Source organism: Eubalaena glacialis, chromosome 6, assembly GCF_028564815.1.
Source record: "Eubalaena glacialis isolate mEubGla1 chromosome 6, mEubGla1.1.hap2.+ XY, whole genome shotgun sequence".
NCBI classification, from domain to species: domain Eukaryota; kingdom Metazoa; phylum Chordata; class Mammalia; order Artiodactyla; family Balaenidae; genus Eubalaena; species Eubalaena glacialis.
The window spans coordinates 150,412,314-150,426,204 of NC_083721.1; the positions used below are offsets into that span (position 1 = coordinate 150,412,314).

Consider the following 13,891-nt stretch of genomic DNA (forward strand, 5'->3'; position numbering starts at 1 on the left):
AAGTTTTAGAAATGTAACAAAGAAGCATGAGTAAAATGTGAACAGACACATAGCAAAGATCAGCTGCAATGAAGAGTTCCCATCAGGGGCTTCTCTGGTGGTGCAGTGGTTGAGAATCTGCCTGCCAATGCAGGGGACACGGGTTCGAGCCCTGGTCTGGGAAGATCCCACATGCCGCCGAGCGACTAGGCCCGTGAGCCACAATTGCTGAGCCTGCGCGTCTGGAGCCTGTGCTCCGCAACAAGAGAGGCCGCGATAGTGAGAGGCCCGCGCACCGCGATGAAGAGTGGCCCTCAGTTGCTGCAACTAGAGAAAGCCCTCGCACAGAAACGAAGACCCAACACAGCCATAAAAAAAAAAAAAGAAAAAAAAAGAGTTCCCATCAGTATCCTCAATCATCTGATACGTCATTGGACTGATGATTTGCTTAAGCCAACCTAAGTGATAGTGCAGTGCTTCAGGATGGAAGGAAATCACCTTTTCTAAATGCCTACTATGTGTCGGGCATTGCCTATTTTAATAATAATAGCTGACATCCAGTAAGAGCCTTCAAGATGGAACTTCCCACAAGTTATTTCTAGTCCTTACAGTCAGTCTATGAAGTAGATGTTATCTCCATTTTACAGATCAGAAAACTGAGATTTGGAAAGGTTCAATAACTTGTTTCGCATTCCCTAGTTAGTAAGCAAATGAGAATCCAAACACGGTTCTGATTCTAGAGCCCCAAATCTTTCTGCTTGGTCACCTGCCTGAAACAAGACATACTAATAATGTGAAGTGACTTACACTGCTCCCTAGGGAAAGGGCTACTGAGAGTGCTCACGTGAAAAATTACAAAGACAGAAACAAGCAAATAAGAGAGATCGGCCACTGCAGGTTATACCTTTTATGACAAACATAAAAAAATGTAGGCCTTGGAAAACCTGATGGAGATAATTTAACTATTTAAAGAATTTTTGGTGTTGCTTCAGAGAAATAAAAAATAAGCAACTTACATCACTTTTCAGTGAGATAAGAGCTCTCAGACGTGTATACGTCTATGTCTGTATTTTCCATACCAGAAAGGGCATTTTTTTTCTAATTGCATTCACCCTAATATCTTTTTTTTTTTTAACTTTTTAAAAGTTTTTAAAAATTAAAAAATTTTTTTTACTTTTTTGGCTGTGTTGGGTCTTCGTTGCTGTGTGTGGGCTTTCTCTAGTTGCGGCGAGCAGGGGCTACTCTTTGTTGCCGTGCGTGGGCTTCTCATTGCGGTGGCTTCTCTTGTTGCAAAGCACGGGCTCTAGGTGCGTGGGCTTCAGTAGTTGTGGCACGCGGGCTCAATAGTTGTGGCTCACGGGCTTTAGAGTGCAGTCTCAGTAGTTGTGGCACGTGGGCTCAGTAGTTGTGGCATGAGGGCTCAGTAGTTGTGGCTCGCTGGCTCAGTAGTTGTGGCACACGGGCTTAGCTGCTCCGCGGCATGTGGGATCCTCCCAAACCAGGGCTTGAACCCGTGTCCCCTGCACTGGCAGGCAGACTCCCAACCACTGCGCCACCAGGGAAGCCCCTCACCCTAGTATCTTATTACCAGACATAGAATATGCCAGAAGTGAAGGATTCTCCATGTCTAGCATAGTAGAGGTAAACGGTCTCATTCAAAAACATATTTCCAAGCCCTGTATTTATAAGAAAAATCATTTAACCCTCACATTATTAGTCTGATCTTTTTTTTTTTCTTTTTCTTTTATCCAGGAGCATTATTTCCTGCCTTCTTCACCAAGAGTTACTTGAAAGAGGGCACCATTCCACATAGAGCCATGGGGTCAAGGTCATGCCTGTGAACTTGAGGTGCTCAGGAGTAGGCAGGAACAGGCCCGGGGGAGAAAGGACGTTCTCTCTGCCCCCATTTGGAAGCTGACAGCCTGCAGAGGGGGAGCGACGAACACCACAGTCTCCAGCCAACTTTGTGCCGCTGGACTTTACAAAAACAAATAAACCAAAGCTTTTCAACTGACTAGAACTGCTTAAACTACTTTAATAATGTGGCTGCTTTATAAGGTGTCTGGGCAGTTTATCTTTGGGCTATAGATAAGATACCTTTTTTGTAAAGAGCAAATCCATTAATAGTCTCTATTATAAACTTGGGAATCACAAAGAAATAGGACAATTGTAAACAAGATGATCAATTATCATATGGATCGCCTTTACCAGCTAGAAAAATTAATTTGATTTTCTTAAAAACATTCATTTTATTTTTAAGAGTTTGAACTTTAAAAGCTTAAATACTGCCTGGTACAATTACTTTACAGGTGTAAAGTAATAGCACATCTTATTAGCACATCTCATCTAATAGCACACATTATTTTCTTATGCCTTGTATTTCCTTCCTTAGTGACTAAATATTTTTATACAGCTTCTGGAAGTTCATAAGATATACAGATTCATTTGGAGTATATTTTTCTCCTCATCAATAATCTCTATGTATTGGCAAAGCAATATAAAGAAACTTAAAGTACTTTTGTCACATTGGGTACACCTAGAAAGAAGAGAAGTAAATAAGAAGTTCTAATGAGGGGTATTTTGACCTCAACTACATTTATTGGCTAGAAACCTATATAATGCATTCAGAAGGTCAGAATTATTTAATTGGCTACTTCCAATATTAAGCAGTTGGGCTGGGTAGATATTATTTGCATATTGAAACATGTGATTGCCTTTTCCAAACTAAAAACCAAAATGTGACTGACAAGTATAGGTACACTTAAATAAAATGGGAGGAGACATTTGAAATTGGAACAGTTTTCGGAAAACCAGATCATGTAATTCTACCGACAGAGTTTCACTCTAATCCAGAGGTGTCAGTCAATGTAGAGATTAGCCCTTAAAGACAACTCTATCCAGTTCTACTTTTTGGAAGCAGAGATACACGCAATGGGATGAACTGCTCTCAACCATGACTGAGTCACAGATGACTCAATCCATGTAGAACTACCATCCTCCACGCGTCCTAACTGTGCCCATTTTCTCACCTCCTGGTGACTCAGACACAAGTGCCCATCTAGACTAGACCTCGGTGAGCTGGGCAAGCCAGAGTTCCTCTTCCACGTCACCTTTCCCCCCCAGACTTGGGGAAAGTCACGGCCAGGGAGCAGCCATGGAGTAGGAAGCTGAGACAACCTCTGCTGCTGGCGTCCATCACCCACGTCTTTGCCCACCAACCTGTCAGGCTCCCTACTTCCTGGAAGCATGGGTACGCTGACCATTTTAAGGACATGGAGTTACGTTGTTTGCACCGACATTCTTCAGGGCTTGAGGTTCATATCCATTTTTTTTTCTGTGACTTTTCCACAGCTGCCCTTCTTAAACAATGCTCGCCAGCATTTACAGAACCGATGACACATTCACAATTCCTTCAACCAATGTGTACTGAGTCCCAGTTGCTCTCCAGGAAGTGAGCTGGAGGCCAAGCGTATAAAGCTGACTCTGATGGTAGGGTCCTCACCACCAAAGAACTTTCAGCTGATTGGGAGGAACGTGCACTGTTCAAGAGCACTGGGAGGGGTGCAGGCAGAGCTCGGTGAGGACCCTGAGGAGGGAGGGAGCGTTCACTCATGGGAAGAGGTCAGGGTTGTGGTTAAGGACCTGGTCAATTCAGAAGAAGGGACGGGGAAAAACACCTTCACATATTAAACAAAGATTCATTGCACTTTAACTGGAAACTGCAGCCAGGGGTGGAGACCCTGTGGTCTTTATCAACCACGTTGGGATGAACAGGGACATGAAATAACCATCCCTGGGGTTCCCCACCAGTCAGGCTTGCTAGATCAGGTTGCTCTGTGGTACAGAAGGCCATCTTTTGGATTGGGCTCAGATAGGCTGGGTTCAAGTCTTGCTATGCCATTTAGAGCCGAGAGACTGTGCACCAGTTGCTTGCGTTTCCTGTTTTCTCATCTGCAGTAGGCATGCTAGGGCATGTAACATGCTTTGAAGATTTCCACTTGCATCAGCTATTCTGAAGGACTTCCCGTAGCAATACCACCAGAGTACAATGAGCAAAGTGTTTGCAGTTCTGCTGGGCTTGCAGAAAATCTAGAAGGGGTAAGATGATGAATAAACTGCAGATGCCATGGGGTCAAATATTGAACTAGCAATAAACCTGGAGCACAATACAAAGGGGAGTTAAACATGAGACCTACTTGAAGCCAGCATCCTTAAAGGGAGTAGAACACATTAGCACAAAAACAGGTAAAGAGTTAGATTTGGTCTGTGGGTCATAGTTGACTGAACCCCTACATAAGATGATAATAATAATGTTTAACAATGTAACTGCTTTATGACTTATAAAATCTTTTCTATGTGTTATCTAATTTGACCTGTATACAGCTCCTGTAAGCTACGTCAAAGGCAGAATAGCCTTTATCCCATTGGACACAGTGTACCACCAAGAAGACATGCGGTATCAGAAAACTTAATGTTAGGTATAAACCAAAGAAGATTAGATACACTATAGCTTCACAGAAGAAGAGGACAGAAAGGTTGAGAAAAAGCTAAAAATGTCTTTTCAAATGTCAACTGAACTATCCACAAAAATGAAATAATCTGTTTCGAACAAGTCGTGTCCCTTTTCCTTTCTTCATACGTGGATGCCCTTTACTGCAGAAGCCAGTAAAAGCTGTGATTTGACACACTGCCGGTGGCTACCTTAACTATGCTGTTCCCCCAGCAATGGTCAAAAAGGACAGGAAGTTCATGTACACCTGAATTCACAACGTCCGGGCGTGTCCCCTTCCCACTTCGTATGTGCAAGAAAGACTTCCCTTATTTGGCGGGATTTACACAGCGTTTTAGACCTGAAGTGGAACTCAGAAATTCACTCATTTAACTGTTGCATTTTCCAGTGGAGTCAAGAGAGGTTCAGAGGGACAGACGGGATGGTAAACAGTGGTCATGTATTAGTTGTTGAATATATAAGGTGTTGTAAATATCATGTAGATATCACTTTGAACCAATGGTAATCCTAAGAACACTGGCAGACACAGATAAATGCCGGTGCAGGCCCTAAAGGAGAAAGAAGGAGAGGGAAGAGATGCCCTCATATCTGCCATGTGAGGCACCAGTGGACACGTTCCATGCGACATCTGATTTAATTACCATGACTCTGCCTCGAGGCTGTATTTGCATTTTGCAAAAGAGCAAGTGGAGATCCGGCAATGCATTCCAGGCCTGCTAGCTGCTGAGTGGCTGAGCTGAGGTTTGAATTCAGGTCTCTACTTGCTTCAAAGTACCTTATGTGCGTACCCTGCTTCCACCACAGGGAGCTCTGTGTTTGGGAACAAGTGCAGAAAGGAAGGATGAAGGGAAAATAGTAAAATCAACTTCCCTTGTAAGACATCGGATGATAAGACGTCTATCCATTTGTCTGAACTTAACAACGGGGCAGTATTGTACCCCAGGCTGGGTCATTTGTAACACTCTCTCTCCTCCTCTAAACAACAGCACTTTTTCCAACAACAATCATAACGTGAAACAAATATATTTCACGTTTCACTGAAAATTGCACTTACCAAGCAAAACTATTGCAACTCAGTGTACAACTCTGTTTCACCGTTTTACATTTAAAACACAAATCAAAATTCCAGGTGGTCACATAGTATGGTAGAACTGAAGTAACTCAGGTTCTGTTTCTTTGACTGTAGTCCTTGGGCTGTCATTGTTTATTTTGGAGCTATTTAAATGCTAACTACATACTGCCCCAAGAGTTAGAGATATAAACAGCGCTCAAAGTACTGAACATCCTTCAAACCTCTAAGAACTAACTCTGTAAACTAAGGCGTGCACTTGAGTCCCGTATGCTGGGACCCACTGGATACCTGGGAGTTCTCCAAATCAACTTTCCTGTGAATTTATGTTTGTTAAAAGATAAATCATAAAATGTGCTAATGTGAAACTGAAATACATATTACTAAAACTCAACAGTAATTTAGAACTTAGATCAACAAAATATATTTTTCAGGGGGAGTATTTTATTTCTGAGATTCTTTAGAACAGGGCATGATGAAAATCAGAACCAACTGACATTTCATCGGCTTTATTATTGTTTTTTGATTCTCTATAGACAATGTGCCCCCTCATTGCCTGCAGCGCCCAGGACAGACCATTTCCGCCATCTTGCCCTTGGTGCGCCTCTGCGCTGGGTTCTTTATTTTGGAAAAAACATGTATGGGTGACTCTTCTTTCTGGCAGGCTCCATTATTTCACGTGTCCTGGGTGCCACTGGCTTTACTGCGGTGCGGTGGCAGGATGATCACGGCGGTTGTGTGTGATGTGTGCACGTGTGTGGGCCCAAAGGAACGGAAGGAGGTTGTGCAGTGAGGAATGCACATTCAGCAGAGCTAGTTGTCTGCAGAGTGATGAACGGAGGGACGGTGCTCCACTGTTACAGAAGAGTCTTTCGGGACCCCACTGGCCTGGGGAAAGCCCCGTAAAACAGAATGGATAATGAAAGGGCATCTCACCAGGCATAATGCCTCGCTTAAGGTCCCACATCACCATATCTTCTCAATGCCAGCTGACAAATTCAGACTGACTTCTGGGGCTCCCCTAGCTGGGAGGCGGCTTCATTTTAGCTTTGGCCCCTCTGGCTCCAGTTTCTCTACAGGGAACCCCTGATCAAGATCCTAACTGAAGTTACCACTTGAATTTAGGCCATGTGACCATTTGACTCATTCTTTAAAGAGGTTAATGTCTTTACATTAATTGAGCTCTGTTTGTGTGTAATTTTCAAAAGAACCTCAGGGAAGGAAAGGCTATTCTTAGCCCCATTTGATGGATGAAGAAACAGAGGCTTAGGGAGGATAAGAAACTTGCACAAGGTCAGGGAAACGGCAGGTATAGAGATGGAGCCCTAAGATAGTTCAAATGCTTAAGCCCATTCGCTTAACCTTTATAGTACGTTTATGAGCAATAAAGAGATTCAAAATTCTACCTAAGACAAACACAGTTTCAAAGTGATAAATTTAGCTTACGATTAAAGTACAAAATAAAAGGTACAGGTTTGTCTGTCTACACCACTCATGAAAATATTTTGACCCAAGAGCCCTAGAGGCCCAGGGTAACATCATCCAGGGTCTTGGTCCACGAAAAAGAGAAAGGTTTTAACTAAGTGTGCTCTGGAACAGGAGATAAGGCTCAATCAAAAGGTGAAGAAGATCACATTCTTTGAAGTCTACTTGGTAGAGATTTTATGTCATCATCTTATTAATAATAATCATTTGTCTGTAAACTGCTTTATTGGGGGTAGGGGGTTTCTTTTAGGTTTAATTGGAAAGCCCCTGGAGCAATTTCCAGCAGTGATAAGATTATCCATGGCCACCCTTTCATCCAGATCCTCGTTTGGCTGGATGAGGGTTACCCACAAAGTCAGAGACTGTCTAGCTTCTCCCACCTTCCTTAAGGAGAAAATCATTTCCAGCCCCTCACCTGTGCTGTGTCACGGCAATCGCAGCAGGCAGCAGCATCCTCCGGGCTGGAACCAGGGCACCTTGGAGGCTGCACCCAACAGAACCCCTTCAGGACCCAGTGGTTCTAGCCCTGGGAAGTGCTGAAGGTGTTTGTTCGTTACCAGTCTACAGTTCCATTTTAAAGAATGGCTTTAAATGCATTTCAAGGTAGTTCAACCTATGCCTGATATGTATGATTCTTTAAAAGCAGATATAATTTTGCGCTTTTAAGATCTGCTATGATGACACTTGTTCTGTTTAATGAAGGAAAATAGGTTCAGTTCATACTCATCATGTTCTTTCTCTGTCTTTCCAGTAATCACTGGAAATGACAGCGCTGCCACTTCTCCTGGAACCGTTTTCATTTTCAAGTTTCTTTCACATACACTTGGACTTCCACAACAGATCTGCGAGACAGAGCAGGCATTGTCTTCCAAGGTTAAGAGTTGGGAAAATTGAGGCAGAAAGTGTTGAGGAGGAGCGCCGGGTCTGTAATTCAAATACTTCTACTCATGGTGTGCTGGTAAAACAGCTCTCAGAAAAAAAACAAAGCCCCAACTTATAGCACTGGCTGATTTTCAGGTGTACTAAGTACCTCACAGCCATTTCAAGCTACCAACACGATGCTACACCGCGTCCGCGGAGCTGGGTAGACAAGTGGGAAGTTGTCATCACAAGCTCCAGCACACGGACTCTCCCGTTCCTAACCATGCCATCACGGTGTTAATTTACTGACATGTACACACGGCTATGTTTAAAACAGATATCCAACAAGGACCTGCTGTAGAGCCCAGGGAGCTCTGCTCAGGATTCTCTAATAACCTACATGGGAAAAGAATTTGAAAAAGAATAGATATACGTATATGTAGAACTGAATCACTTCCCTGTACGCCTGAAACTAACGAAACATTGTGAAGCAACTATGCTCCAATATAAAATAAAAACTTTAAAAGAATAATAAAAGAATTTCAAACCCCTCTCTAGCCCAAGGTACTGGAGAGGAAGTTTCCTGATGGGAAACTCAGCCTTAGACATTTCTTCTGCAGACACTGGTGTGCTCCAGTTGTTATGACCCTACCCAGCTACAACCGAATGGACCCGAGAAGCTGCCCCTGAAGTGATCCAGGGACACATGTATACTGGGATGCATCAGACAGCAACAGCCCCTTTCAGTCCCATCCCACTGAGAGTGTATCTTTCAGCCAAAGAGCTCCAGGCATCTTCCATGCCTGCCTGACCATCCTCGTTTTACAGATGGGGGGGCCAAAGTCCTGGAAATCAGACCACATGCTCCAAGTCCCTCAGTAATGGGGACTTCACTGCGGCACCAAGATGCCTCCCCCATCACTGTGAAAAACAAAGATTTCTGAAAACGTGGCAGCAAGTTCAGGGCTCCCATCAAAAGCAATGTGAGAAGTGGGCATGTTTTGGGCCAACAGACATCCTACAGGTCTGCTTGGGCCATGGTTTTCAGAGTATGCTTCATGGAGCCTCAAGGGGCCTAGGGGTCTTCTCAGGGCCAGGGAAGGGGATAAGGCATAAGGGGGAAAACCCTGTATCCTCTCATCCAGATGTGAATTAAAGCATTCATCGGTTTTACATATTGGGTGTCAGATGAAGATTTCTTTTGAAAAAAGTTCTGTGACTTTAAAAAAGAGTCGGAAAACCTCAGCAAAGACCAAAGTCTAGACTGTTAGTTTTCAAACAAGGCTCCTTGGTGTGAGATACTGGCTCTCGTAAACCAAAGGGAGCCTCCTGGCTTGCTCTTTCCCATGATCTGGGTTGATAATCTATGTACAAACACACTGCAAAGAAGTCAGCACAGGTCCTTTTGCCTCCTTCTGACCTGTTCTGAAAGCAAGGGGATGCCGGGTATCCACTGGTGATGCCCCTATCGTATGACCTCCCAAATGGTCCAGGCACTCAGGGTCTTCAGCGGATGCCCTGGAGGCCAGCCACGACTCCCGGCTGCATGAACAAGCACACAAAGGTAGCTGCCTTCCCACGCTTGCTGGGGTGACACGCGCACAGGCCACACAGACCTGTGACAAGCCCTCAGTGGAAACGGACAAGGCAGCTGGGCATCGCAAGAAACAAACACCAGGTCATCAGACCTACAGTCTTGCAGTCACCTTCTGACGCACTGCTGATGGAAAACCAAAGAAGCAAAGAAGATCGTTTTCGTCATTAACCAAAGTCATTCAACTATTTTAAGTAGAAAAAAGACACCAGGGATGTGCCCAATCAAATGCTATAGATTTAATCTGCATAACACTGGATTAATTTCGGGTCTGCTCATAACGAATCTTGAACACTAAATATTTCCTGAGACAACATCATAAGCTTATAGGTAAAGATAGACCTAACACCAAAGCACATGGTTTTTAAAACAAATATTCACCCTGAAGCTACAATGGAAAAGTATGTAGAAACAGAATATATATATAATTGTTTGTTCCTATTATGCCTTGTAATATTTAAGAATGTGTATGTATGTGTTTCAGTATATGTTTGCTTATGTGTGTATGCATTTATAATGTCCTTTTTAAGATTGATAAAATGTTGTATAACTTCTTGCTGGAATAAAATGTCTTTAAGATTGATACTATGATTTAAAAAGAAATTGAGTAATGATAAAATTTTCAAATCATATAAGATGACTGTGAATTAAAGCATTTGTGGAATCCAGGTCAGACTATGTATATTAGGATGAGGATTCTTAAATATTTTATTTTTCTCTATATTTCAATGAGAATATAAAATGAATACAAACAGATATAAAAAGTAACGTGAGGATAAAATGAAGTTTTGGTTTCTCAAGGCCTACTTATTTCACTTTCCTCTAAGAGTATGTGCGCTAAGATACAATGTTTAAATCACGCTGGTTGCAGATGAACTTAACACACTCAAAGAGGATGGGTGTTAGTGTCTTACTAAAAATCCAGAACACAGGCAGTGATGGAAAATATTCCTCTCTATTACCCTCAAAGCTTAAATTTGACCATATTTGCCAGGCATGTAAAAAGTTAATCTTTAGCAAAGCTAGTGTACTTAAAATAGTTAGTCTGTTGTTCTCAACAAGTTATAAAACTGGATTATGAAACTGTTAAACACTAGAGATCCAAAACTCAAATACACAAATTCTTTTGCACACATTTTTTCCCTCTGCTTTACTTTTCTTTTACAAAGGCTCAGATTTTATGACTCAGGGATTAATAGCAAAGAAATGCAAACTTCTCTAAGGCAAAGCCAAGTGCTAACAGACATATTTTAAAGTGGCATACACTGTCTTCCTTTTAAATAATAATTTTTTTGGTTGCTCTGAAATGCTTTATGTTCAAACATTCTATTAATATTACATTTAGCTATACAGAAAAAAAAAGAAAAAAAGCTACTTCGAGAACATGTTTCCATGTCACCTAATTCTAAATTTGTCTAGTCTCCTATACTACAATTAACAGAAAATAACAAGTCTGGAAAGTATTCTCAACATTATCATTACAAGTCTAAAAAGTTGGTATTTTCACCCCCATTTTACAGACAACCTCAAGCCCAAGGATGTTGAGGTCCACTGGGATTTGAAGCCAGATATTCTGACTCTAAGTCCATTTCTCTTTCTCTTATTCCAAAGCTGTTTCAACGGATGATCGTATCCCCACTTAAAAGAAAATAAAGAGATAAATAAATATTAGAATTTACAGAAATGTACATAAATTAGGAAGGAATTATTAGCTTTTCACAAAGGATTGACCCCAGATTAAGTTACCAGCTCCCATAACTCATTTACAGGGGCTTAAACTTGTCCTCAGCATTTTGGGGAAACTTTCTGTGAATATAAAGTAGGCTTGCATATAGAGCCGAGCTTGGTGATGGAGCAAATCTATTTGTGCTTCAGCTGTAGCATCACACCTGCTCTAAGGGATGAATGGACGTTAGCAACGATAAACCTGGACCAACCAAAGAAGATATACAGATTGCCAACAAACACACGAAAGGATGCTCAACGTCACTAATCATTAGATAAATGCAAATCAAAACCACAGTGAGGTATCACCTCACACCAGTCAGAATGGCCATCATCAAAAAATCTACAAACAGTGAATGCTGGAGAGGGTGTGGAGAAAAGGGAACCCTCTTGCACTGTTGGTGGGAATGTAAATTGATACAGCCAGTATGGAGAACAGTATGGAGGTTCCTTAAAAATCTAAAAATAGAATTACCATACGACCAAGCAATCCCACTACTGGGCATATACCCTGAGAAAACCATAATTCAAAAAGAGTCATGTACCACAATGTTCATTGCAGCTCTATTTACAATAGCCAGGACATGGAAGCAACCTAAGTGTCCATCGACAGATGAATGGATAAAGACGATGTGGCACATATATATAATGGAATACTACTCAGCCATAAAAAGAAACGAAATTGAGATATTTGTCGTGAGGTGGATGGACCTAGAGTCTGTCATACGAGTGAAGTAAGTCAGAAAGAGAAAAACAAATACCGTATGCTAACACATATATATGGAATCTAAAAAAAAAAAAATGGTTCTGAAGAGCTTAGGGGCAGGACAGGAATAAAGACGCAGACGTAGAGAATGAACTTAAGGACACGGGGAGGGGGAAGGGTAAGCTGGGATGAAATGAGAGAGTGGCATGGACATATATGCACTACCAAATGCAAAATAGATAGCTAGTGGGAAGCAGCTGCATAGCACAGGGAGATCAGCTCGGTGCTTTGTTTCCACCTAGAGGGGTGGGATAGGGAGGGTGGGAGGGAGACACAAGAGGGAGGGGGTATGGGGATATATGTATATGTATAGCTGAGTCACTTTGTTATACAGCAGCAACTAACACAACAATGTAAAGCAATTATATTCCAATAAAGACGTTAAAAAAAACAGAAAACAAAAAACAAAAAAACACCTGGACCAAGTCTTGAAGCCACAGTTTCAGGCACTGGACAACAGATAGTGCATTCGGGAGATGAGCTCTCTTGGCTTTCTGCCTGGGGGCACTTTTCATGCTGCAGCTCAGGGAAGGGAAGTCCAAGCAGAGAGCAGCTGGGTGGAGGAAACTGAGATCCGGGTGGCGGATACAGCAGGAACTTGTGGGGCAGGGTATTGAAGAAGCTGCAGAATGAAAGAACTCCTGAAATATGCAGAGGTTCCCTTGAGCTTTTAGCCAAATATTCAGCAGAGCATACCCAAGGTCTAGCCAAAACAGCTGTTCTGTAAGGAGAGTTTCTGAAGGTTGCACACTGTCAGGAGATGGGGTTCCAGCCAGCCAGAGGAAAGAGACCTTGCTCAACTCTCCCAAGATTCAGCTAAGACCCCCAAAATGCAATACCTTAGAAGGACGGCTCTAGTCCTAGAGTAATGACCACTCTAGATTGTCCCCAACAAAGCCTAAAGCCAAGGCTAGCTCCAGCTCATCTGCCAGAAGACTAAATGCCTGCCAGGTAAAAATTCAACCCTCTCTAAAGAACGACAAAAGCCAATGTTTTCACGTTGTCACATCCACGACTGCCTCCATCAAATAAAAGCTTTAGTGCACCTGCTGTGTGGTCGATCCCTGAAGTGGATAGTTGTTTCCGCCTGCCTGGCATGTCTTTCTCCTACTTCCAGGAACACAAATGTATAGCAAGAGGACTTTTTCCTATAAAGGAACACATTCTGTTTGGTTTAGCCAGGGCCCTCCATGCTCACCAGTGGCCAAGTGACCAGGAGACATAGAATGTCCTACTTTTTGGACACTGGGATGTACCCATGACCCAAGTTGGGCCAATGAGAGTCCTCTTTGGTACCTATCCCCTGAAAATGTGGGCATTCAACTAGTGTGATGTGTAAGTAGGGGTGCTGATGGCATCCCACCTGCTATGTGAAGTGACCTTGGTCAAGAGATGAGGAAGCAGAGATGCAGCCATGATGATGTCATTTGTGCCCTAGGATTTAGTTGCATCCATAGGATGTTGCAAACTCGGTAGGGTGGGATTCAGAAGCGTCCTCGTTGTAGATTATTAAGCAATAACAGTTCAGACAGGGCCTTAGAGGCTCAGGGTGGCACGTATGCTTGACCGTGCAGACTGTGACCCACAATGTAACTTCCTGGTGACAGTGTCAACATCTGATAGCTGCAAATGGATAGTCCTGGCTCCTTGTTAAAGAGCTCTATCATCTTGGGCAAATCTCTTACCTCCCCCACTCCCGCCCTCCCGGCCCCGTAAACTGAGAAGGGAGGCCTTCTCGGGCTCCTTCTAGCTACAAAATTTCATGAGTCTATGAAATAAGGGACTTTCCAAAGTCAGCTAGATAACAGGTTAATGCTGATTTATAAAAGTGTCTTGTTCAAGCCAACAAAGAAAGGGTGTAAGATGAGAGATACAGGAATCCAGTGACCAAGTGAAGAAAAA

The 13,891-nt window shown here is 42.8% G+C and overlaps 1 protein-coding gene across 12 annotated transcripts in view; it reads right to left on the minus strand.

Moving 5' to 3' along the window:
- Positions 1-13,891, minus strand: part of THRB (thyroid hormone receptor beta) — a 395,093-nt gene that overhangs the window by 249,324 nt on the left and 131,878 nt on the right. Inside the window, exon 1 of one of the 12 annotated variants that reach the window (XM_061194745.1) lies at positions 12,406-12,443. The exons of the other annotated variants lie outside the window; for them this stretch is intronic. The gene's annotated coding sequence lies outside the window, so the exon portion shown is untranslated. Of the gene's footprint in view, positions 1-12,405; positions 12,444-13,891 lie in introns of those variants that run through there. 12 annotated transcript variants of the gene reach the window in all.